Genomic DNA, 24,090 nt, shown 5'->3' on the forward strand with positions numbered 1-24,090 from the left:
TCTCATAGGTTTGCTTTTCATTCCTCTCTCCACTAATGTAAGCTAATCATCCAACCAAAAATCAATAGGACTTTCCTCAGGTTGTAATGTAAGGCTGGGCTAACGGTGACATAATGGTAAATTTAAGCTCAAATCCCCCATGAACACATTGATTTCTAGGATCTAATTGGAGCATATGCCACTATCCCCAATTTCACATCTTCAAAATAATCTTTCTGCCACCACGTATCATCATGCTTTCTCCTTTTTTTTTTCTTTTTTTTTTCTCTCTTTTTTTTTCATTGCTTTATGGTGGAGTTCCTCCCTAAGTCCCTCCTAATATAACGTGAACATTCCCAACCCATTGAGTATCCGAAAGGCTCACTCAATTGAAAGTTGGATAGGGAACCATAAAAGCAATTTTTTTTTCTTTTTTTTTTCAAACAACCATAGCAATCAAATTATTTCCATGCTCCACCCTTCCTCCCAAATAAACTTTTATCCTAAAAAATTAACATGTTCATGGGGCGTGGGACAATGATATAATTTGGCAAAAGGTAAGCTAAAAAAATGCGGGTGCCAATAAAAGATTGGATAATAATTAAGGCTCAACGGGGGTGACTATGGATAAATAAACAGGGTTGGCTTGAAAGGCTCAATCGATCCAAAAATTGCCTAAATCATTTTCTCAGTTAGATGTAGCCTAGGATTTCGCCTCAAGAGAAAATCAAACAAATTCTAAGATTTGGGTGAGATCTAAGAAAAGCACATACTTCACGTGAATGTTCTCTAGATGTACACACTACTAAAAAATTAAGGACTTCTAGTGCTCAGTAAGTGGATCGACATCATCAGAATCAAAATTAACTCACATATCATTCGCAAGTTTGAACAAAATTTAAATTTTCCTAAGAATCGCAAAAATTCACAACAAGGAATGCAAAAAAAAAAAAAAAAACAAATTCAGATTTAGCAAAAAAAAATTTGAGCAAAAATTGTCTCCCCCCAAACTTGAATGAAGCATTGTCCTCAATGTGAAATACAAAAGAAACAAAAGAAAAATAGGAACAAGAAAACTCCCCTTGCTGTCGGATGTGTCCATGGATGGTCTTGATGACTAAACTCCAAAAAGGTGATCCTTCAAAAAAGAAAATTAACCTGGATAAAAAAAAATTAATCATGTTTTTTTTTTTTTGAAAAAAAATGAACGTAAAAATTAATGAAGAAACATAATAAAAATGCTTGGGTTGCCTCCCAAGAAGCGCTTGCTTTATAGTTTTAAGCCAAACTATCTCAGATGTCGTTATTCTGGAGGATGAAGTTCAATAGTGGTCTTCTGCTTGTTGTAACCACCTTCGAAGTAGGGCTTCAAACGTTGACCGTTCACCTTAAATGTGCCTTCGGTGTCATGTGCAACTTCAACTGCTCCGTATGGAAATACCTGTGTGACTGTATAAGGACCAGACCATCGAGAACGTAACTTTCCTGGAAAAAGTTTAAGACGAGAGTTATAAAGTAAAACTTTTTGGCCAATTTCGAACTCTCTTCTGAATATGTGTTTATCATGCCATCTTTTGGTACGCTCCTTGTACATCTTAGCATTTTCATAGGCCTCATTGCGAAATTCCTCCAATTCATTTAGTTGCAACAATCTTCTTTCACCTGCAGACTGCATGTCAAAATTCAGAAATTTCAATGCCCAATATGCTTTGTGCTCTAATTCCACCGGTAGATGACAAGCCTTCCCAAACACTAGCCTAAAAGGAGACATCCCAATTGGGGTTTTGAATGCTGTCCTATAGGCCCAAAGTGCATCATCAAGTTTCATTGACCAATCTTTCCTAGAGGCATTCACTGTTTTTTCTAAAATTCTCTTGATTTCCCTATTTGAAACCTCTACTTGACCACTAGTCTGAGGATGATAAGGGGTTGCAACCTTATGTGTGACTCCATACTTACTCAAAAGTGCTTCAAACTGTTTGTTGCAAAAGTGTGTCCCCCCAAACTTATGATTGCCTTAGGAGTGCCAAATCGCGTAAAAATATTTTTCTTCAAGAATTTGACAATAGCCTTAGCATCATTTTTTGGCAATGCTACAGCTTCTACCCACTTAGACACATACTCCACAGCCACTAAAATGTATAAATTACCATAAGAAGATGTAAAGGGTCCCATGAAATCAATACCCCAAACATCAAATAATTCACACACAATAATGTTGTTTAAAGGCATCTCATTTTTTCTAGAAATATTTCCAGTTCTCTGACACCGGTCACATGAAGCTACAAAGGAGTAAGCATCTTTAAAAAGTGTGGGCCAATAAAATCCAGATTGTAAAACCTTAGCTGCAGTCTTGGAGGCACCGAAGTGACCACCTGCCTGTCCATCATGGCAATGAAAAAGAATGTTAGGTATTTCTTCATTGGGAACACATCGCCTAATAACTTGATCAGCACATACCTTAAACAAGAAAGGATCCTCCCAAAAATAGTGTTTAACATCAGAAAAGAATTTCTTCCTTTGTTGATAAGTCAATTCAGAAGGGAGAACCTTACTTACCAAGAAATTAACATAATCAGCATACCAAGGGGTTTCGGTTTTGACAGAGAAAAGTGCCTCATCAGGAAATTCATCTAGGATTGGTCTTTCTTCCACAGGGGCATTCGGCAATCTAGAGAGATGGTCGGCCACTAAGTTTTCTTTCCCTTTCTTGTCTTTGATTTCCAAGTCAAACTCTTGCAGCAGTAAGATCCACCTAATCAACCTAGGTTTTGAATCTTTCTTTTCAAGCAAATACTTAAGAGCAGAGTGGTCAGTATAAACAATGACTTTGGAACCAATCAAATAAGAGCGAAATTTATCAAAAGCAAACACTACCGCCAAAAGCTCCTTTTCAGTTGTGGCATAATTCAATTGAGCTCCAGACAGGGTGCGGCTTGCATAGTATATGGTTCGAAAAATTCCATCCTTTCTTTGTCCAAGTACGGCTCCAACAGCCGAGTCACTAGCGTCACACATCAACTCGAAAGGCAAATCCCAAGTAGGCGCAGTCATGATAGGGGCCGAAATTAACTTCTCCTTCAATGTGTTGAATGCCTGCAAACAATCATCAGAGAAGTCAAATTTAGAATCTTTTTCCAACAATTTAGAAAGGGGTCTAGCAATCTTAGAAAAATCTTTAATGAAACGCCTATAAAATCCTGCATGTCCTAAAAATCCTCGAACAAGCTTCACAGAGGTAGGAGGCGGCAGTTTTGAAATAACTTCAATCTTAGCTCGGTCCACCTCAATTCCTCTTATAGAGATCTTATGGCCTAGCACAATCCCTTCCTGCACCATAAAGTGACACTTCTCCCAATTCAAGACAAGGTTAGTCTCCTCACATCTTTGTAACACCAAAGCTAAATTATTCAAGCATGAATCAAAAGATGAGCCAAAAACAGAAAAATCATCCATAAATATCTCAATATATTTTTCCATCATGTCAGAAAAAATAGCCATCATGCATCTTTGAAAAGTAGCAGGCGCATTACAAAGACCAAAAGGCATCCTCCTATAGGCAAAAGTGCCATAGGGACAAGTAAAAGTAGTTTTTTTCTTGATCCTCAGGTGCAATAGGGATTTGATTATAACCAGAATATCCATCTAAAAAGCAGTAAAACTCATGCCCTGCAAGTCTCTCCAATAATTGATCAATAAAAGGCAAAGGAAAGTGATCTTTACGGGTGGCATCATTCAATTTTCTATAATCCATGCAAACACGCCATCCAGTAACTGTTCTAGTAGGAATCAATTCATTATCATCATTAGGTTGAACAGTCATACCTCCTTTTTTTTGAACAACTTGCACAGGACTTACCCAAGCACTGTCAGAGATAGGATAGATGATCCCTGCATCAAGTAGCTTAATTACCTCAGCCTTCACCACCTCCTGCATTTTTGGATTGAGCCTCCTTTAGGGTTGGATGATCGGTTTGAATTGCTCTTCCATCAATATTTTATGCATGCATATCGAGGGGCTTATTCCTTTAATATCTGCAATGGTCCATCCTATTGCTCCTTTATGATCTCTCAGGACTCGGAGTAACTTTTCCTCCATCACACCTGTCAAAGAAGAAGAAATAATTACTGGAAGAGAGGACACTCCATCAAGAAAAGCATATTTAAGATGAGATGGTAAAGATTTGAGTTCTAGAATTGGTGGTTCTTCAATAGAGGGTTTCGATTTCTTCAAATTCGATCCCAATTCTTCGAATTTCGGTGGTCTAAATCTCGGAAGAGGTGGATTTGCTTCCAAAAATTTCGTGTACTGCTCGACCTCTATAGCTTTGGCTTCTTCTTTGCTTGGCCAAACCAAGCATGCCTCCAACGAGTCTTCAATTGTGGCTTTACTAAAAATTGATTCCACAAGCCTATCAACTGCATCGACTCTCAAACATTCATTCGGCTCAGCAGGATATTTCATGGCTTTGAACACATCAAAGGTGACTCGGTCATCTTGAACTCTAAGAATTAATTTTCCTTGTTGCACATCAATTAGAGCTCTCCCTGTTGCTAGAAAAGGTCGGCCTAGGATGATCGGGACCTCGAAATCCTCCTCCATCTCTAAGACAATGAAATCTGCAGGAAAAATAAACTTGTCAACCTTAACTAGAACATCCTCCACTATGCCTCTTGGGTATTTGATCGATCGATCGGCTAACTGAAGAGATACGGTGGTAGCTTTTGCTTCCCCCAAACCTAATTTCCTAAAAACAGAATAAGGCATTAGATTAATACTTGCACCTAAATCACACAATGCCTTATCAAAATAAGAATTACCAATAGTACAAGGAATAGTAAAACTCCCTGGATCTTTCAACTTTGGTGGTAACTTATTCTGCAAAATAGCTGAACATTCCTCATTAAGCTTCACAGTCTCATAATCTTCCAATTTCCGTTTGTTTGCCAAAATTTCCTTCAAAAATTTCGCATAACTAGGCATCTGGGCTAAGGCATCTGCAAAAGGAATATTAATGTGCAATTTCTTAAAAACATCAAGGAATTTAGAAAACTGCTTATCTATTTTGTGTTGCTGAAGTCTTTCCGGGTATGGAACTGGTGGCACATATGGCTTTGGATTATCTGGAAATAACTTGCTTCGAGGTGGATCAGCTTTGGAGGGTTCAATTTCGGGTGCGTCGGCTCCGGGTGGTTCGATTTCTTTCTTCTTTCTTGCTGCTTCATTAGACAAATTTCTGCTAACTTCTTTTCCACTCCTCAAGGTGATTGCTTTTGCATTCTCAACTGGATTCTTCTCAGTGTTGCTCGGAAGGGTACCATACGGTTTTTCAGACAAATGGTTAGCTAACTGGCCAACCTGCTTCTCCAGATTTCGAATGGATGCCTCCTGATTTTGGAACCTCACATCAGCACTTTTAATGAAGTCTTGAGTTGTTTGAGCTAGCTTAGTAACCATCTCCTCAAGGTGATTGTGTTGTTTCTCCTCAGGCGGCCTAAATGATGGTGGTGGTGGTCTCGGCCCTTGCTGATTTTGGTTGCTCCAGGAGAAATTCGGGTGGTTTCGCCATCCAGGATTATAGGTGTTTGAATATGGATTATTCTGGGGAGGCCTGCTAAAATTTCCAACAAAGTTAGTATTTTCAGGAGGATGTGTGAAAGGATTACCTACCTGACATTCGGTGCTAGCATGGCTTCCATTGCAAAATTCACAAGTCGGGCCTTGAATCTTCAATGCTGAGTCGATCTTTTTGTTTAAAGCAGCAAACTCTGCGGCAATGGTAGTATTGACACCGACTTCATGAATTCCACTCGACTTTCTAGCAGATAGCCTCTCAATCGGCCATTGGTAGCTATTAGCCGCCATCTCCTCCAAAAGATCAAAGGCTTCCTCAGGCGATTTATTGTTCAACGTCCCTCCAGCTGTGGCATCAATGGTAGACCTCAAATTCGGCATCACTCCATTATAGAATGTATGCACTTGCATCCAAACTGGTAGGCCATGATGCGGACAACGCCTTAGTAGTTCTTTAAACCTCTCCCAAGCTTCGTACAGAGATTCACCATCCATCTGTACAAAAGAAGTAATATCGTTACGCATCTTGGCAGACTTAGCAGGAGGAAAGTACTTACTAAGGAATTTTTTAGCCATGTCATTCCAAGTCGTGATAGATCCTGCAGGAAGAGAAGTTAACCACGTCTTAGCTTTATCACGCAAGGAAAAAGGGAATAATCTCAATCTAATAGCATCATCAGTAATGCCATTATATTTTATAGTGTCATAAATTTCAAGAAAAGCATCTAAATGGATATTAGGATCATCATTCGGCAATCCATTGAATTGGAGTGCGTTTTGAAGCATCTGAATTAGGGAAGGCTTAATTTCGAAATTGTTAGCTTGTATGGTTGGCCTCCTAATGCCTGATGTTGATCCTTGGACCGTAGGTGCAGCATAATCCTTCAAAGTCCTCCTTGGATTTTCTTCTCCCTGTTGGTTTTCAGCCATGGTGTTGTTGTTTTGCTCTCGTCGTCGCCTTAGAAAAGTGCGCTCAATTTCAGGATCAAACTTCTCAAGTTCTCCCTGTTGGCTTCAAGTCATGCAATATTCCACCCAATTCTTGTACAGAGTCGAATTCCTCTTTCTTCTTTTTTTTTTCTGTAAAATCAAACTAATAAAATTAAAATAAAAAAAATAAAAAAATAATGTTAGACTAAACCAAGAATTGCTCGGCATTAATATTAATTGATAATTATCAAATCAATCCCCAGCAACGGCGCCAAAAACTTGTTCGTAAAATTCTGCACGTGTCAACGAACGTGTTGAACAAGTAATATAATGATGAGAAGAGTATCGTCCCACAGAGATTGATGATAATAAACCAATTAAATATTAAAAATGGACTAATTCTAAAATTTATCTAACTGATCAAAATATAATTGAGAACAAATAAAAATTGACAATTTTTAAAAAACGAAATTTTATAAACTAAAGGCAGATAATCAATCAGGTAAAATATGTTAGAGCATCCGATTTCACCATAACCACTAGATATGAATTTCGGATCATTATGCATACAAGAACAATATCAAACATGTGATAGCGGAATTCCCTAGTCTATTTACTATCCTATCTCTAGGTATAGCAAACCTACTCAGTTTATCAATTCACTATATTTCTATGTGAATTTAAATAAACATAAGCGCATTAAAATCTGTGAATATTCCCGGTTTACAATGAATCTTTTGGACCACCTTATCACCGAAAGCTACACAAATAACATGGTATATTTCTATCCACATTTAATGCATGGTTATATATTATAAGGAGTGATTGCATATTATTACTTCTCAGTCTCAAACATGCACATCGGATCATTCAAGTGGTGGCCAATCACTTAAACGCATTAAGCACAATAATATATAACTCACATGAATGAAATTACTTGCAAAGCATAAAAAGCATGAAATTCATATCATCATGGTTAGGCTACATCGTAGCTCTAACAAAGAAAATTAGAACATAATAGAAGAAAAAACGAAAATATAAATTAAACCAAACATCTTGAATCAAAGAACAAGAATTCTGTCACCACTTTTGTCTTCTCTTCAAAATACTTGAAAAACTCTCAGAACACTGAAAACAAAAAACGATCTAAAAAAAAAACTCCGTGTTCCCCCAAGTTATCATATTTATATGATAACATCCAAGACTCCTCTCACAAGGCAATTGCTTCTTTTTCGTATAAAATTAGGGAATAAATCGCAGAATTCCCAATGTGATATCCACCTTCTAACTCTTCTCTGGGTTGCATATTCCTTTCCTTCTTTTTGCCATATTTTCCTTATTTTCTCCATATCTCAATATTCTGCATAAACAAGGAAAAATTAAGTAAATAAAAGGAAATCCAAATATATTCTAACAAATATTGCATTATTTATTGCCTAGAGTAGATAAAATAACTCTATTTTTATAGAGTTATCAAACCCCCAAACTTAACATTTTGCTAGTCCTCGAGCAAAAGCAAGATATAAGACATACTTAAGCTAACAACCCCCTCCATGACTTCCTTCCATAATTGCTCGAAATCACAATTCAAAGACAAACAAAAATTTCATCCAAACATTGAAATAGATTCATAAGTTAAAACCAATTCTAACTATGTGATCCAAGTGTGTGTGTGAGTCCTCATCTTTTCGAATTATATGCAATCCAGATAAGTTCACATTGGTATGCAACCTCTCAAAAACTCTTTATAATTATAACCAAATCTCATAGGTTTGCTTTTCATTCCTCTCTCCACTAATGTAAGCTAATCATCCAACCAAAAATCAATAGGACTTTCCTCAGGTTGTAATGTAAGGCTGGGCTAACGGTGAGATAATGGTAAATTTAAGCTCAAATCACCCATGAACACATTGATTTCTAGGATCTAATTGGAGCATATGCCACTATCCTCAATTTCACATCTTCAAAATAATCTTTCTGCCACCACGTATCATCATGCTTTCTCTTTTTTTTTTTCATTTTTTTTTTCATTTTTTTTTCTCTTTTTTTTTTTCATTGCTTTATGGTGGAGTTCCTCCCTAAGTCCCTCCTAATATAACGTGAACATTCCCAACCCATTGAGTATCCGAAAGGCTCACTCAATTGAAAGTTGGATAGGGAACCATAAAAGCAATTTTTTTTCTTTTTTTTTTCAAACAACCATAGCAATCAAATTATTTCCATGCTCCACCCTTCCTCCCAAATAAACTTTTATCCTAAAAAATTAACATGTTCATGGGGCGTGGGACAATGATATAATTTGGCAAAAGGTAAGCTAAAAAAATGCGGGTGCCAATAAAAGATTGGATAATAATTAAGGCTCAACGGGGGTGACTATGGATAAATAAACAGGGTTGGCTTGAAAGGCTCAATCGATCCAAAAATTGCCTAAATCATTTTCTCAGTTAGATGTAGCCTAGGATTTCGCCTCAAGAGAAAATCAAACAAATTCTAAGATTTGGGTGAGATCTAAGAAAAGCACATACTTCACGTGAATGTTCTCTAGATGTACACACTACTCAAAAATTAAGGACTTCTAGTGCTCAGTAAGTGGATCGACATCATCAGAATCAAAATTAACTCACATATCATTCGCAAGTTTGAACAAAATTTAAATTTTCCTAAGAATCGCAAAAATTCACAACAAGGAATGCAAAAAAAAAACAAAAAAAAAATTGCTTTTATGGTTCCCTATCCAACTTTCAATTGAGTGAGCCTTTCGGATACTCAATGGGTTGGGAATGTTCACGTTATATTAGGAGGGACTTAGGGAGGAACTCCACCATAAAGCAATGAAAAAAAAAAAAGAGAAAAAAAAATGAAAAAAAAAGAAAAAAAAAAAGAGAAAGCATGATGATACGTGGTGGCAGAAAGATTATTTTGAAGATGTGAAATTGAGGATAGTGGCATATGCTCCAATTAGATCCTAGAAATCAATGTGTTCATGGGTGATTTGAGCTTAAATTTACCATTATCTCACCGTTAGCCCAGCCTTACATTACAACCTGAGGAAAGTCCTATTGATTTTTGGTTGGATGATTAGCTTACATTAGTGGAGAGAGGAATGAAAAGCAAACCTATGAGATTTGGTTATAATTATAAAGAGTTTTTGAGAGGTTGCATACCAATGTGAACTTATCTGGATTGCATATAATTCGAAAAGATGAGGACTCACACACACACTTGGATCACATAGTTAGAATTGGTTTTAACTTATGAATCTATTTCAATGTTTGGATGAAATTTTTGTTTGTCTTTGAATTGTGATTTCGAGCAATTATGGAAGGAAGTCATGGAGGGGGTTGTTAGCCAAAAACTTGTTCGTAAAATTCTGCACGTGTCAACGAACGTGTTGAACAAGTAATATAATGATGAGAAGAGTATCGTCCCACAGAGATTGATGATAATAAACCAATTAAATATTAAAAATGGACTAATTCTAAAATTTATCTAACTGATCAAAATATAATTGAGAACAAATAAAAATTGACAAGGAAAAATTAAGTAAATAAAAGGAAATCCAAATATATTCTAATAAATATTGCATTATTTATTGCCTAGAGTAGATAAAATAACTCTATTTTTATAGAGTTATCACATGGAATCTTGATTTTTAAGACTTAATGTATAGGGTTTCCTTTTACACATTCTTAGTGATGATGTAATATCATTTTTTTGGTTTTAGATTGATGTATAGGAGTCTTGTTTCATAAATTTTGATGTGATTAGTGAAATTTCCCTTTTATGTGTTTTTCTGAGATCCCAATGGAATATAGATGGGGCATCTTGTTTAATCATCGTTGTTACCCTTTCAATTGTATAATTTCTTGCAAAGAAATTTTGATAAGAAATCATTTATATTTTCTTTCAATTCTTTTCATTTCTTTTTTCCGTATACTAACTTGATTTCTTTTTCATTTTTTATTAATCAAGGTAGTAAACAATGGAACGAGGATGATCATGTGTAAGGACCTATTCTCAAGCTAGAATGAATCAAGAGGATGCTAATACTCAACTCACTAATGTCGTGAATCAACTCGCCCAAATAGCCGCCATGCTGGCAGAAATGAAAGCTCCTGCTTCACATCCTACACATGAGGTGCCGCCTATGCCTACTATGCCACTCAAACCGCAAGTTAATGATCATAGTGACAAATGAATAGCCAAAGATGTCCCTGTGATCACACCCGTTGTAATCAATCTTGAATACACTCCGAAATAAATATACCTCTCAAGGATGAGGAAAAAGCTAGACAATTGACGAAGATTGAGGAAGATAGTGATTATATGTAAGCATTTATAACATGAATTAAGTACAAACAAACACATTATTTCTAATTGAAGAGGAACATCACATATCCATTTCATTAGTCTTATTTACATACATCGGGTGATCGGACAATATCAACAAAAGAAACCTAGTCTGAGAGGATAAAAAAGATGCATTACTCCCTAACCACCACTATGTGACGCCCCACACCTATCACTAACCGCCATCACCCAACCTCATAGTTCAAGCTAAAAAGTTACGACTGTGGCAATTCAAAAGTCGTTTTCTCCATACGTACTACACCATCCCCTAGCAACTACTCCTCGCCGTCACCTCCCTCATCGCTATTGCTATCGTCCGGATACGGGATCGGCCCCACAAGTCGTTCACCCACCAAAACAACTATCGAGACCAAACAATACGGTATATGACCATGCGGTAAACTGATATCCACCCAAAGAGTCACGGTGTATCTCACAAACACCACCGAAAGAAAAGCAGGAGCCGTAAACTCATACAGTTCACCCTTGAAGTCTACAGGCGCGCCATAATGAGAAATAGGAGACACGGGAATATGAGGCATGACTAAGGATATGTAAAAACAACAGGAGTGAGCTAATGCTCAACGAGAGAAATAACTAGTTATAAACCAATCGATCAATTTAACACTCGATTCCTAAGACAAATCTAGCATAAAAACATCAAGCATACTAGGATGAGCACAAGCCACAATTCAAATGCAACATTCAATGGCTATATATTCAATGCCAGTAAGCAACTCTTATAATGCCACATTCATGTTCACATGTGCAACACCGGCATGCATTTGATGCATCATACGTTTCATTTCTCAATCTCGTCGTGTCATCATGTCCACCCCCATCTCCCGGTTCAACTGGTTTGCTAGCCCGCCTATGCAGGTCACTTCTGGTTTACTGGCCGGACTTCCACAGTTTGCTAGCCACAGGCATTATACAACATCCACCCCCATCTCACGGTACAACCGGTGTGACATCCCAAAATCCGCATAACTGATTAGTGATGGCCATGGTTTGATTATACAATTGTCAAAACACTTAAGGAATTTCGGTAAATACGCACTTGGTATAATTGCGATCCGAAGATTTTGGAAAATCATTGGACAATTGAAAAGGCTTATTTTCGACTATATATGTACACAATGTACATGTATAGTGATTATTTAAGATGATTAGGGATAATGGCCATTAATGTATATCTTATGTGGATATCAGGTGCACTTAAATTGGATATTTTAGGACACAAAATTTGTGCCCCTAATACCTTACGTGCAGCGGGCCACCTAGAATAAATTTTGCATGAAAATTTAAGTCAATTTTTGGGTATAATCATGCTTGATTTCCCCTCAACCAATAAGGCTTCATGCAATATGACAAAGCTTGCATGACACTCTTCTTTGGGGTTAATGATGAAGCTTGCTTGTAACTCATCCTCTCCCCATTATTTTCGGCAGACCACTCTCTCTCTCTCTCTCTCTCTCTCTCTCTCTCTCTCCCCATTTTCTCACTTTCACTCTCACCTCTCACTCACTCTTTCTCGGCAGCTCACTGTCGCGCCGCGCTTTTTTGAGGTTTTTTTTTTCGAGATTTGCGCGCTAAGGAGGTATTTCCGTATAAGGGTCTCTCCCAGACCATACCTCACGTGACAGTGGAAGGTGATTTCTAAATTTGTGATTTTGGAGTCGCCACTAGTCATTATTGGTAGGTAGACCAGAAACCTAATCGAGGTACGGGAGAAATACCACGATTCTACGAACCAGAGATTCTAAGTACGGGGACTTGGTTACGTTATTGATCCCAAATTGAGATCCCTAATGCCCTTTCGGTACCTAAGAACGATATGATGTCTAACGTGTCATGCGAATTTCCGAGGCTTACCCGCTAATCCTATCCGTTCTAATCGCAGGAAAGACCAAACAAGTATTAAGAGCACAATCAAAATCAATCAAGTCAATCAATCGTAAGTGGTCTCTAAAACGAAAATCAATCAAGACAACCCAAACCCTAATGAAGCTCTAATAGCTTGTTCATTTCATGATTTACACATTTTAGAGTTTTAGAGTTTTAGGGTTTTTTTAGGGGTTATAACCCCTGAATTTGGGATTTTCTAAAAATGCCACTTAGGCACTTCCGAAAATTCAAATTTCACTTTTTATGGCTGGCCATGATGATTTTGAATCATTCTGTGGATTTTCAAAAAAAATTTTAAATGCCATTTGGGCACTTCCAAAAATTCAAATTTCACTTTTTATGGCTGGCCACGATGATTTTGGACCTTTCTGTGAAGTTTCAAATTTTTTGAATTATAGAATTTTTTTTTTCGAAAAAATTTTTAAACCGAGAATTGATGTTTTTATGGTTTTCTGAAAATTTTTATGAATTTTCCAATTTTTCAATTTTTATTGATTTTCCAATTTTTTTTCAAAATTTTTTATTTGAATTTTCTAATTTTTTTATTTTTTATTTTTTTTCAATTTTCTGAATTTTTTTATTTTTTATGAATTTTCTAATTTTTTTATTTTTCATTTTTTGGAATTTTTCGAATTTTCTGATTTTCTAAAAAAATTTCTAATTTTTTTTATGATTTTCGTGATTTATTATTTTTTTAGAACTTTCTGATTTTTTTTATTTTTTTGAATTTTCCTGCCGGGGAAAACGAATCAGACCGGCCCGGTTCAACCCGGTTCGGCTTGGCCGAACCGGGTGTCGCCGGCGCCGGTCGCCAATCATCGTCTCCGGCAGGCACGGTGCCAAAACGGCACTGTTTTTGGCCTTCATCATTGGGGCATTTTTACGAATGGGTGGTGTGCATGGATATGTATTTAATGTTTTCGAGGCCACCGGTTCGGGCTCACCGCCGGCGACCTTCCGGCGACTATTTCGCAGTTCCACTTGCACCATCATCAAGTCCACATGTTCTATTATCAACTTAGTCTTATTAGATCGCCGTCGAACGTTCGTCGGCGGGCGAAAACCGATCGGAAAAACCTAAACCATCTCTAACCTAAACAACATTTTCATATTTCAAATCACCATTCAAATCGCCCTAGCCGTCTAAACCGATTCAAAACAATACTCAAAACATCAAACAAATGTTGGAAATCACTGACTTGGATAGCCTAGGGCCAGAAGAAAACTCCGGCGAAGGTTCCCGAGCTCCGGCGACGTGGTTTAATGGGCGACCGAGGTGGTTTATGCATATTTTTCAATCAAAAATGCAATCAAACAAAGTAAAACCTGGTTAGAACACATTTTAGGCACCTAATATAGTAAACCCATAGAAAAACATGCACAAACAATCCAAAACACTATTCTGGAATTTCTGGAAAACAATGACCGTGAACGATATTTACCTTCTTCGTCCAATGATTAAACGAAATTGTTGAAGTGATCCACGCCTGCAGTGTTGTTCCTTGACACTTGATCTTCATTTCGGTGGCCGTAGCTTCGCCGGAACTGGTCTGGATGCGCCGACCGAGCTTCGTTTTCAGGCCTTCCGGACCAGCTCTGTTCTAGTTCGCCCGAGGAGGAGATCCTCCCTAGACGGTCGATTTGCCGGTGCCGTTCAATCGACCTGCGCCGATCACTCGACCTGGGGATCTTCACTCCTCTCTCTCTCTCTCTAGATTTCGCACTATTTCTCTCCCTTTCTCTCTCTTCTCCCTCTTCGGAATTTCGTCGAACACCTTCCTCCCTTCCCCCGTTAGTTTTTCTCATTTTTTGTTGATTAATTCCCGCCCAAATTCAGTTAGAACCGACTTGTAATCGGTTGGGGATGATCATATTGTGCCAGCTGGATATTTTCCAGCTGACACAATCGATTAAAACGTGCTGAATTAACTGGAAATGATCGGTAAAGTTCTTGGTTTGAGTCGGTTTCTGGGTTTTATCACAAGTTGGGTGAGTCGGGCGAAGAAGATGCACTGTTCGGGTCGGGTTGGGTCGACCCGCCCAACCCGGCAGTTCCGGTTTTGACCAAAAATGCAAATTAATCCCGATTTTGTGCGAATTTTCGAAATTTGACCCCAAAATTGAATTTGCCATTACATTTTGAACCTAAAAATGTGTTTTTCCCCAATTTTTGATATAACCATGTCCAAAATTTTCCAAATTTCATATCTGGGTTATCCGGATTTTGCTCAATTCGATGTCCTGATGACCTGATTAGGCAAAACCGATGCCAAAATTGAATTACCCAGGTCTGATTAACCCTAGAAATGATGGTCTCATGATTCAACAATTTCGAATTGGACATGATTTGCAATTTTGGCTCAAAATCCTTAATTTTCAATTAATTTCCGGGGATTTTTGAATTTTTTGCAAACTGTACAATTGGATTGACCATTATGAAATTCAAGGTCCCAGGATCATTTGTTGTGAAGACACAATGACCTAAAAATGACTAGAAATGATCTAATTGAATTTTTGGCTTAATTTGGGTTTGATTTTGTCCAATTTTGGAAAAAAACATACCCAATTGACATTTTTCAAAATTGATGCTGTATTAATGAAATTTAATTTTAAATAAGACTAATGACTATTTTTATGGAATTTTTGGATTCCATTTGCTATTTTTCTTGATTTTCTTCTTTGTTTTGATTAAAAGAAATTAAGGAAAAATTCAGGAAAATTCTAAAAAAAAATATTTTTGGTTTAGAACTGGGTTTCTAGGCTTGGCCAAGGTTCCTAATCCTATTTTTGAGATTTTTGAAAAATTTGAAAAATGAGCTAAAAATTAGGTGTCAATAGCTGCCCCTCTTTGAGATTGAGCTCGTTAGAGGTTGATCTCAAAGACAAGATGACACCTGAACTCAAATTGACTCAACTAAAATGACAAATGATAGTTTCACAACAGCTAATTCAGGAATCTTGCTTCGAAATCCAAGATCTAATCCAAAGGTTTTCTTTTGAACATGCTGGAAAAGTTCTTGATGATTGAGGGAGAGAAACTTACATGTTTGAGAGCATTTCTTGGCTGATCACTTTCAAAGTATGAGTGAATGATGTTGATGATTATGATGGATTGAGTTGGAACTTCATGAAACATGAATACCTAGGATTCCTTATCCCAGGATTTTGATGATTTTGCCTAATGACTCATTGTCAAATAGGACTTTGGGATTTGCCTAGTGGTTCCTCACCGGTAGGACTTTTGTAATAGTTTTCTGAAGCTACGGTTTGTGATCACTTACGGAGGGTCAATTCTCCGAGGCTACAAATTCGCGATCACTTAGAAGAACTATAACGAGGCCATGCTTTAGGCCCAAAAAGTTATCCAACGCTACAGGTTGCGAACACTCGGAGGGTGATGGCTCTGAAGCTACAAACCTGCGAACACTTGGCAAGACCATAAAAATCACCATGAAGAGGCCATTCTATGGGCCAAAAAAGTTATCCAAGGCTATAGGTTGCGAACACTCGGAGGGTGATATCTCCGAAGCTACAATCCTGCGATCACTTGAGAAAACTGTAAAAAATCACCATATTCAAAGCTGCAAAATCGCGATCACTCATGAGAATCATCGCTCAGAGGCTACGAAGTGCAATTTGCTTTAGAATATCTGTTTTGCCTAGTGGCTCCTTGCCATTAGGTCTTTGGATGAGGCCGTGCTTTGGGCCAAAAAAGTTATCCAAGGCTACAGGTTGCGAACACTCGGAGGGTGATAGCTCCGAAGCTACAATCCTACGATCACTTGAGAAAACTATAAAAATCACCATATTCAAAGCTGCAAAATCGCGATCACTCATGAGAATCATCACTCAGAGGCTACGAAGTGCAATTTGCTTTAGAATATCTGTTTTGCCTAGTGACTCCTTGCCATTAGGTCTTTGGATGAGACCATGCTTTGGGCCAAAAAAGTTATCCAAGGCTACAGGTTGCGAACACTCGGAGGGTGATAACTCCGAAGCTACAATCCTGCGATCACTTGAGAAAACTGTAAAAATCACCATATTCAAAGCTGTAAAATCGTGATCACTTAAGAGAATCATCACTCAGAGGCTACGAAGTGCAATTTTCTTTAGAATATCTGTTTAAAAAAATGTGATCTTAAGGATAATTTCACGAAACTTTTGTATGATTTTTTAGCTAACCAAAAACTATTTTGAAACGTGGTTTTTAAGATTACGACAAACTTTTTGAAAACCTGGTTTCTAATTAACCAAAAACTTTTGAAACTTGGCTTTAAAAACAGCATTCTTCATGTCAATGCATTTTGACAATCAAATTTCCTTTTAAAGAAAGTATTTAAGCAAATAACTCGAAATCTTTCGAGAAATGTTTTGAACGATCATTTAGAAGACCTTCATTAGAAAGGATTTGTCTCGATCTATGAATTTGGTCTTTTCTTCACTGGCTGGAATGGGTATCATCTTAAAACCCTCAATTCATCTTTCTTAACCAATCATTAGGTGTTCAGAGATGTTCGCAATGTATACAATCTGATTGATCCGATAAGGTCTTTCAAAGGACTGTAATGTTGGCTTGGTTAATGGTTATTCAAAGGATAGGCATTCTGAGGCCAAGAAAAGGATCTTATCATCTCTCAACTCACTTCGGGTCTTCAAGTTAAGAACCTGAAGGATAAGATAAGACAATATTGCACACACTTCTTTAAGTGATGGCTTCTGTCATGAAATCATATTTTCACTCTCAACATCCCAATCTGAAGAGTCTTTAGGGAGAGGTTGTAATGTTGGTATTGGGTAGGCTCAAAAGGCTCAATTGTTTTTTAATTCAGGGTTTTTGTGAAACTGGTGATCTTCTTGGCATCACCATCCTTTTTCTTTGCCCACTGGGGATCTTTTCTTATCATGAACACAAGAGTCTCCTAAACTTTCATCGAGATCTTTTCAATCACTGATTTGTTGTGACTTTTGATTTTTCACAACTTTTGCTTCACTTTTGACTTGACTTTTGTCATTTTTTCTTTTGAATGTTTTTCTTTCTTTTCTTTTGCTCATTTTTCTGGGCATTGGCCTTGCTTTTACCAAGTACACTGCTTTTTCATGCCCCAGACTCCTTTGTCCTTGATCTTTTTACATTCTAACGACTCTGTGTTCTGCCCTTTTGTTTTTTATTTATTAAAGTGGATCATATGCTCATGCTCCAATGCGAAGAGATGATCACCAACTTGGGGTTCTGAAATGAATATTTAGGCTCAATTGGGCTTTGCCAAAGGTAATGTGTTTGGGTATAAGAAATGAAGTGCTCTTCTTCCTCTTGGGGATGTTTTGAGCTTCCATATGACTTCATGTGAAGTTATCTCAGAAAGATTGATGCAAGAGTATGCAATAAAATCCTTCTTGATCCTATTCTCCATAGCTGTCAATCCACAAGCCTCCTGATTTGCCCCAATGTAGGGTGGTTCTTAACATGGTTGTTTTGGAAAAAACTTCTCCACTGTTTTGGCTCAAATTTGGTTTGTAAGGGATAAGCATGTGTTTGGGATAGTGAAATGATTGCCTTTCATCATTTCAATCCATGTAATCATTGTGAATATCCTCTATTTCCTTCGGATGAGTTTTTCTTACTCAGTTCAACACTTTGACTTTGAGTGTGTAGGGAACGTGTTTGGATATGGCTTACCTTTCATCATTTGAAGGTCTTTCCATTTGATTTGATCCAAACTTTTTCTATGAAATTTTTTAAAGCCTTTTGTCAAATTATCCCTTTTAGGGAACTTTGATGCTTATTGCATTTTCAAAGAAAGCGTGTTTCAAAATCTTTGATTGAAACATTTTTGAAGTATTTTCCTTTGCTTAGCCTTAATGTCATTCCGCTTGGGGAAGAAAAGGTTTGACTTTTTCTCTTAGAAAGGTAACCTCACATGCCTTCATGATTTAGGGATACCCGTCTGATCAATTTATCAAGATCCCTCTTGTTTGCATGCTTTTGCTTTGGTTACACTGGGGATTCTTCTGTTGTTGCTCCATTTCTTTATCCCTCTGGGGATGGTAAAAAGGAAAGCACATTAGAGGATATCAATGGAAAATAGAATTGGGAAATGATACTTCCCTCTACCATTTGATAACTCCATTGGGAATTCTAAAATTGTCAACTGGTTCAGATTCAAACTTGCTTTCTTTTGCAAAACAGATAAACATATTCATGAAATGTATGACATGCACGATATGCATGATATGCACATGTTCTAAAGTGACCCGAATCTTTTCTTGAATGTTCGTCTTCATTTCATGGGTAGAAAATCTTGACAGCATCTGCATTTACAGGATAGGCCAGTTCTGTTCCTGCCATATCTACAAGAATCAACGCTCCTCCGGGAAGAACCTTCTTGACAATGTATGGACCCTCATAATTCGGAGTGAATTTGCCCCGAGGGTCTGAATTGTTGAAGATGACTTTCTTCACTACTAAATCCTCTGTTTTGAAATTCCTCGGTTTTACCTTTCGATTAAAGGATTTAGCTACTCGTCTTTGATAAGCTTGTCCATGACATATAGCTCTTAATCTTTTTTCATCAATTATGTTGAGCTGTTCATACCTTTGTTGAATCCACCCAGCTTCTGAAAGCTTTAACTGAGATAGTATCCTTAATGAAGGAATTTCCACTTCAACAGGTAGCACTGCTTCCATTCCGTAAACCAAAGAAAATGGAGTTGCTCTAGTTGATGTTCGAATTGAAGTTCGGTATGTCATCAGAGCATACGGCAACCTTTCGTGACAATCACGATAATTTTCGGCTGTCTTGGCCAGTATCTTCTTGATATTCCTATTTGCCGCTTCAACTGCTCCATTCATTTGTGGACGATATGGAGATGAGTTCAGATGTCGGACATAGAAGTGCTCAAGTAAATCATCTACAATTCTGTTATTTAGATTTGAGCCATTGTCCGTAATTATTGCTTCTGGAACTCCATACCTAGCAATAATGTCCCGCCTGATGAATCTTGCAACGTTCTTGGCAGTAACATTTGTGTAGGAGTTTGCTTCAATCCATTTAGTGAAATAGTCAATAGCAACCAGGATGAACCGGTGTCCATTTGAGGCCTTGGGGTTGATTGGACCAATCATATCAATGCCCCACATTGAAAATGGCCATGGCTCGGACATTTGATGTAGCTCATTTGACGGTGCATTGATTTTATCTCCATAAACCTGACATTGATGGCAACATCTCACATATTGGATGCAATCTAATTCCATTGTCATCCAATAATATCACAATCTCATAATCTTTCGAACTAGAAGATGTCCATTCATGTGCGGTCCACATTCACCTTCGTGAATTTCTTTCATGATCTGTTCAGCTTCTGTAGCATCCATGCATCTTAATAGAGTTGAATCAAATGATTTCTTGTAAAGGGTTTGACCATTGAAGAAGAATTTGTTGGCTATCTTTCTTATAAACTTCATGTCACCTGGTTGGCTTTCTTCAGAAAATTCTCCTGACTGAAGATACCTTTTGATATCATGATACCATGGTTCGTTGTCGAACTCTGCTTGGACCATCATACAATGAGTTGGTTGTTCGAGAATATTGATTCTCAATGGTTTTATATCCATACCATCTTCAGCTTGTAGTAAGGATGACAAAGTTGCAAGAGCATCCGCAAAATGATTCTGAGCTCTTGGAAGATAATCGAATGTTACCTCTTCGAAACTTTCTACCATCTCTTCTAAATATCTGTGATAAGGAATCAGCTTGGCATCTCGAGTTTGCCATTCACCAGTTGTTTGCAATATGATGAGCATAGAATCTCCATATACTTGCAACCTTTTTACCTTCATTGAAAGGGCTAATTGTAAGCCGAGAATGCACGCTTCATATTCAGCGACGTTAGTGGTGCATGGAAATACCAATTTCGCAGATACCGGATAGTGTTGGCCTTCTGGGGAGATCAGTATTGCCCCAGTTCCTGATCTAGATAAGTTGGTTGCATCATCAAAATACATGATCCATTTTTTATGACCAATGTCAATATGCGGTCATCAAGTAGTTCTTTAGAACTGGCGATATTCTGTGAATTCTCTGCCAGCATGTCTACTATCGCTCGTCCTTTGACTAACTTTTGGGATGAACTTTTGATGTCGAACTTAGATAATAAGACTTGCCATTTTGCTAATTTCCCGACCAATGAGGGTTTCTCAAGAAGGTTCTTGATCGGATCATTCTCGGTCACTAGGAAAATTTAGTGATGAAGGGTGTACTGTCTTAATCTGTGTAACACCCAAATCAATGCAACGCATGTCTTCTCAACTGCTGGGTAATTCACTTCTGATGTTGTGAATTTTTTGCTCAAGTAATAAATAGCTTGTTCCTTACCATCATTTGATCTTCTTTGTACAAGCACCGCTCCTAGCGACTCATGGTGAATTGTCAAATATAAGATCAGCGGGACTCCAGGAATCGGTGGTACTAACACTGGTGGGCATACAAGATATTATTTGATCTTGTCAAAGGCTTGTTGGCATTCTGCATCCCATTTTACTTTGGCATTTTTCTTTAACAGTTTGAAGAATGGTTTAGCAGTCTCAGAAAGCTGATAGAAACGGGCAATGTAGTTTAATCGCCCCAACAAGCTTCTCACTTCTTCTACTGTAGAAGGAGTCTTTAAGTCATATATTGCCTTGATCTTGGAAGGATCAATTTCAATTCCTCTATTACTGACCACAAATCCTAGCAGTTTGCCAGATTTTGCCCCAAATACATACTTGTTGGGGTTTAGCTGCAACTTGTACTTTCTAAGTCTTTCGAACAATTTGTGAAGCACCTCAACATGATCTTCTCCTTGTTTGGATTTTGCAATCATGTCATCCACGTATACTTCGATTTCTTTGTGCATCATGTCATGGAACAGAGTTACCATTGCCCTTTGATATGCGGCACCAGCATTTTCCATACCGAAAAGCATCACCTTATAACAAAATGTGCCCCATGGTGTTATGAAGGATATTTTCGCCTTATCCTCTTTCTTCATGAGGATTTGATTATATCCTGAGAAACCATCCATGAATGAAAATGTTTCGAACCCAGCAGTGCTATCCACTAATATATCAATATGTGGAAGCGGGAAATCATCCTTAGGGCTTGCTTTATTTAGGTCACGATAATCAACGCATACCCGTACTCGACCATCTTTCTTTATTACGGGTACTATGTTGGCAACCCATTCTGGATATGGTACTACTTCGATGAAACCGACTTTGAGTAATTTCATCACTTCTTCTTCTATTTTCTTTGCCAATTCCGGCTTTGTTCGCCTTAATTTTTGCTTCTTTGGTGGAATACTTGGATCAATTGGCAAAGCATGTTCAACTATACTTGGATCAAGGCCTGGCATGTCAGCATAAGACCATGCGAATATATCTTGATATTCCTTGAGCAAATCTGTTATTCTTTCTGCTTCTGCTGAGGGAAGACTTTCTCCAATCTTAACCTCTTTGGGGTTTTCTTTTTCACCCAGATTAGTAATAATCGTTTTTTCTAACGTGAGTGGTTTTGATTCTTCATGACGGATCCATTCTCTTCTGATCCATTCCTCATCTTCGCAAGTGATCTCCTCGAAGAGATTTGGGTCACATACGAACCTATTATGGATGTGTGAATGCTCATGCCTGGTATGCAATAAACATGGTTAGTAATCGCATATGAAATGAATTGATGCATGAGGTTTAATGAAAAACCATTTTGAAAAATTATTTTGAAATCTTTTTTGAAGACATCAAGAGGATAGAGCTAATCCTCATATCCTTGGACATCCTTGCTCTTAAAACCATTTTCACAATTAGGAGTCATATGGAAACCCAAAGCCTCAAGCCTCACGTGTGAGAGCAATATTCATCATTGATTTGGTTTTGTTTCCATATGTCCTTAACAAAACATTGAACACTTTTGTTGAATTACAAAACGTGATTACAACTGTATTAACAAGAATGAGAATTGCAACTAAGCCGAAATTGCAAACAACATCAATATGAAATAGACAAATTGTAAAGGCAACAATAAGGAAAGGGTTCAAAAGAATATTCCTACTCCAGTGCGTAGGTGTCTTCGTCTTCAGTTATAACGACGCTGATAACGTCCTCTTCAAATAAACCCAGCAAGATAGACTTTGCTTCTGTATGTAAATTTTCTCCTGAAAGCAGTTTGGGAGGCCCAGGAAAGTTTTCTCTGATATGAATCTGATGATAGGGTAACTCTTTAGCCTTACCCTTCCACGTTGATGGGTTAATGGTTCGATCACCTCGGCTTCCACGGCCTTCATGATTCTTTTGACCTTGGCCTCGGCCTCCATGGTGATTACTAGTGACTTCATACCCCACCCCATACTTTTTCTTTGTGCCAAATGGGATAATGGGTTCTTCAATTCCTTGCGCTTTTGTCCCAAGTCCATCATCAAGGTTGAATCCATATTGGCATAATACTTTTCCAGACATAATAGACGATGCCGAAAGTTCCGGAGACTTCATGACACTACCAGCGGGAATTTGTATCATAGAAATCATCTCAAAGGAATGATAGCTGGGCTCTTCTTTTATCTCAGGCTCGACATAAGGTATGTCACTTTCCTTGTAAGTGGTGAAGTCCGTCTCCCCGTGCACGGTAATCATTTTACCATTAATAACGAATCTAACTTTTTGATGAAGACTAGAAGGAATGGTGCCAGCCATATGAATCCAAGGCCTCCCCAGCAGTAGGTTGAAAGTCCTTGGAATGTCTACCACTTGAAAATCGATCAGGAAAGGCACAGGGCCTATATTTACTTTAAGCTCAATGTCACCGATAACATCTTTCTTCATCCCATCGAACGAACGTACAGTCACCTTTGAAGGCTTGACGAACTCGTCATTAATTCCTAGACGATGCAACGTGCTTAATTGACACAAATTAAGCACGGAGCCATTATCAATCGGCACGCGGGATACTTCCTTGCCCCGGCATTTGACGGCAATATATAAGGCCTTGTTATGTGAACGGCCATCCATTGGAAAATCTTCGTCAGAAAAAGCTATATGATCTTTCAAAAGAATAGCCCCAACGAAATCTTCTAGTTGCACCTTGTTGATCGTTTCGAGAACATGTACTTTATTAAGAAGCTTCATAAGCACCATTTTGTGACTTTCTAAGGTTTTGAAAAGATCCAGTAATGAAATTTATGCTGGCATCTTTCTCAATTGCTCAATTACCTCATATTCCTTATCCTTATGACTGTCAACAACTACTTGACATCTTCTTCAGTTACTCCTTTCTTTTCGTGCTCACCTTCTTTTGGGACATAACATCTTCCCGATCTGA

At 37.8% G+C, this 24,090-nt stretch overlaps 1 non-coding gene and 1 pseudogene across 1 annotated transcript; one reads left to right on the top strand and one right to left on the bottom strand.

Annotated features, from left to right (window-relative positions):
- Positions 1-1,282: 1,282 nt before the first annotated feature.
- The window catches only part of LOC115666774 (uncharacterized), a 34,673-nt pseudogene continuing 11,865 nt past the window's right edge, over positions 1,283-24,090 (bottom strand).
- LOC115667776 (small nucleolar RNA R71) lies at positions 5,976-6,082 on the top strand. Its single transcript, XR_004004091.1, has one exon. It is a non-coding gene; the product is annotated as a small nucleolar RNA R71 (small nucleolar RNA).

The sequence above is a fragment of the Syzygium oleosum genome, unplaced genomic scaffold (genome assembly GCF_021117445.2).
Source record: "Syzygium oleosum isolate NSW1041296 unplaced genomic scaffold, Sole_v2.1 Sole_v2.45, whole genome shotgun sequence".
NCBI lineage: Eukaryota > Viridiplantae > Streptophyta > Magnoliopsida > Myrtales > Myrtaceae > Syzygium > Syzygium oleosum.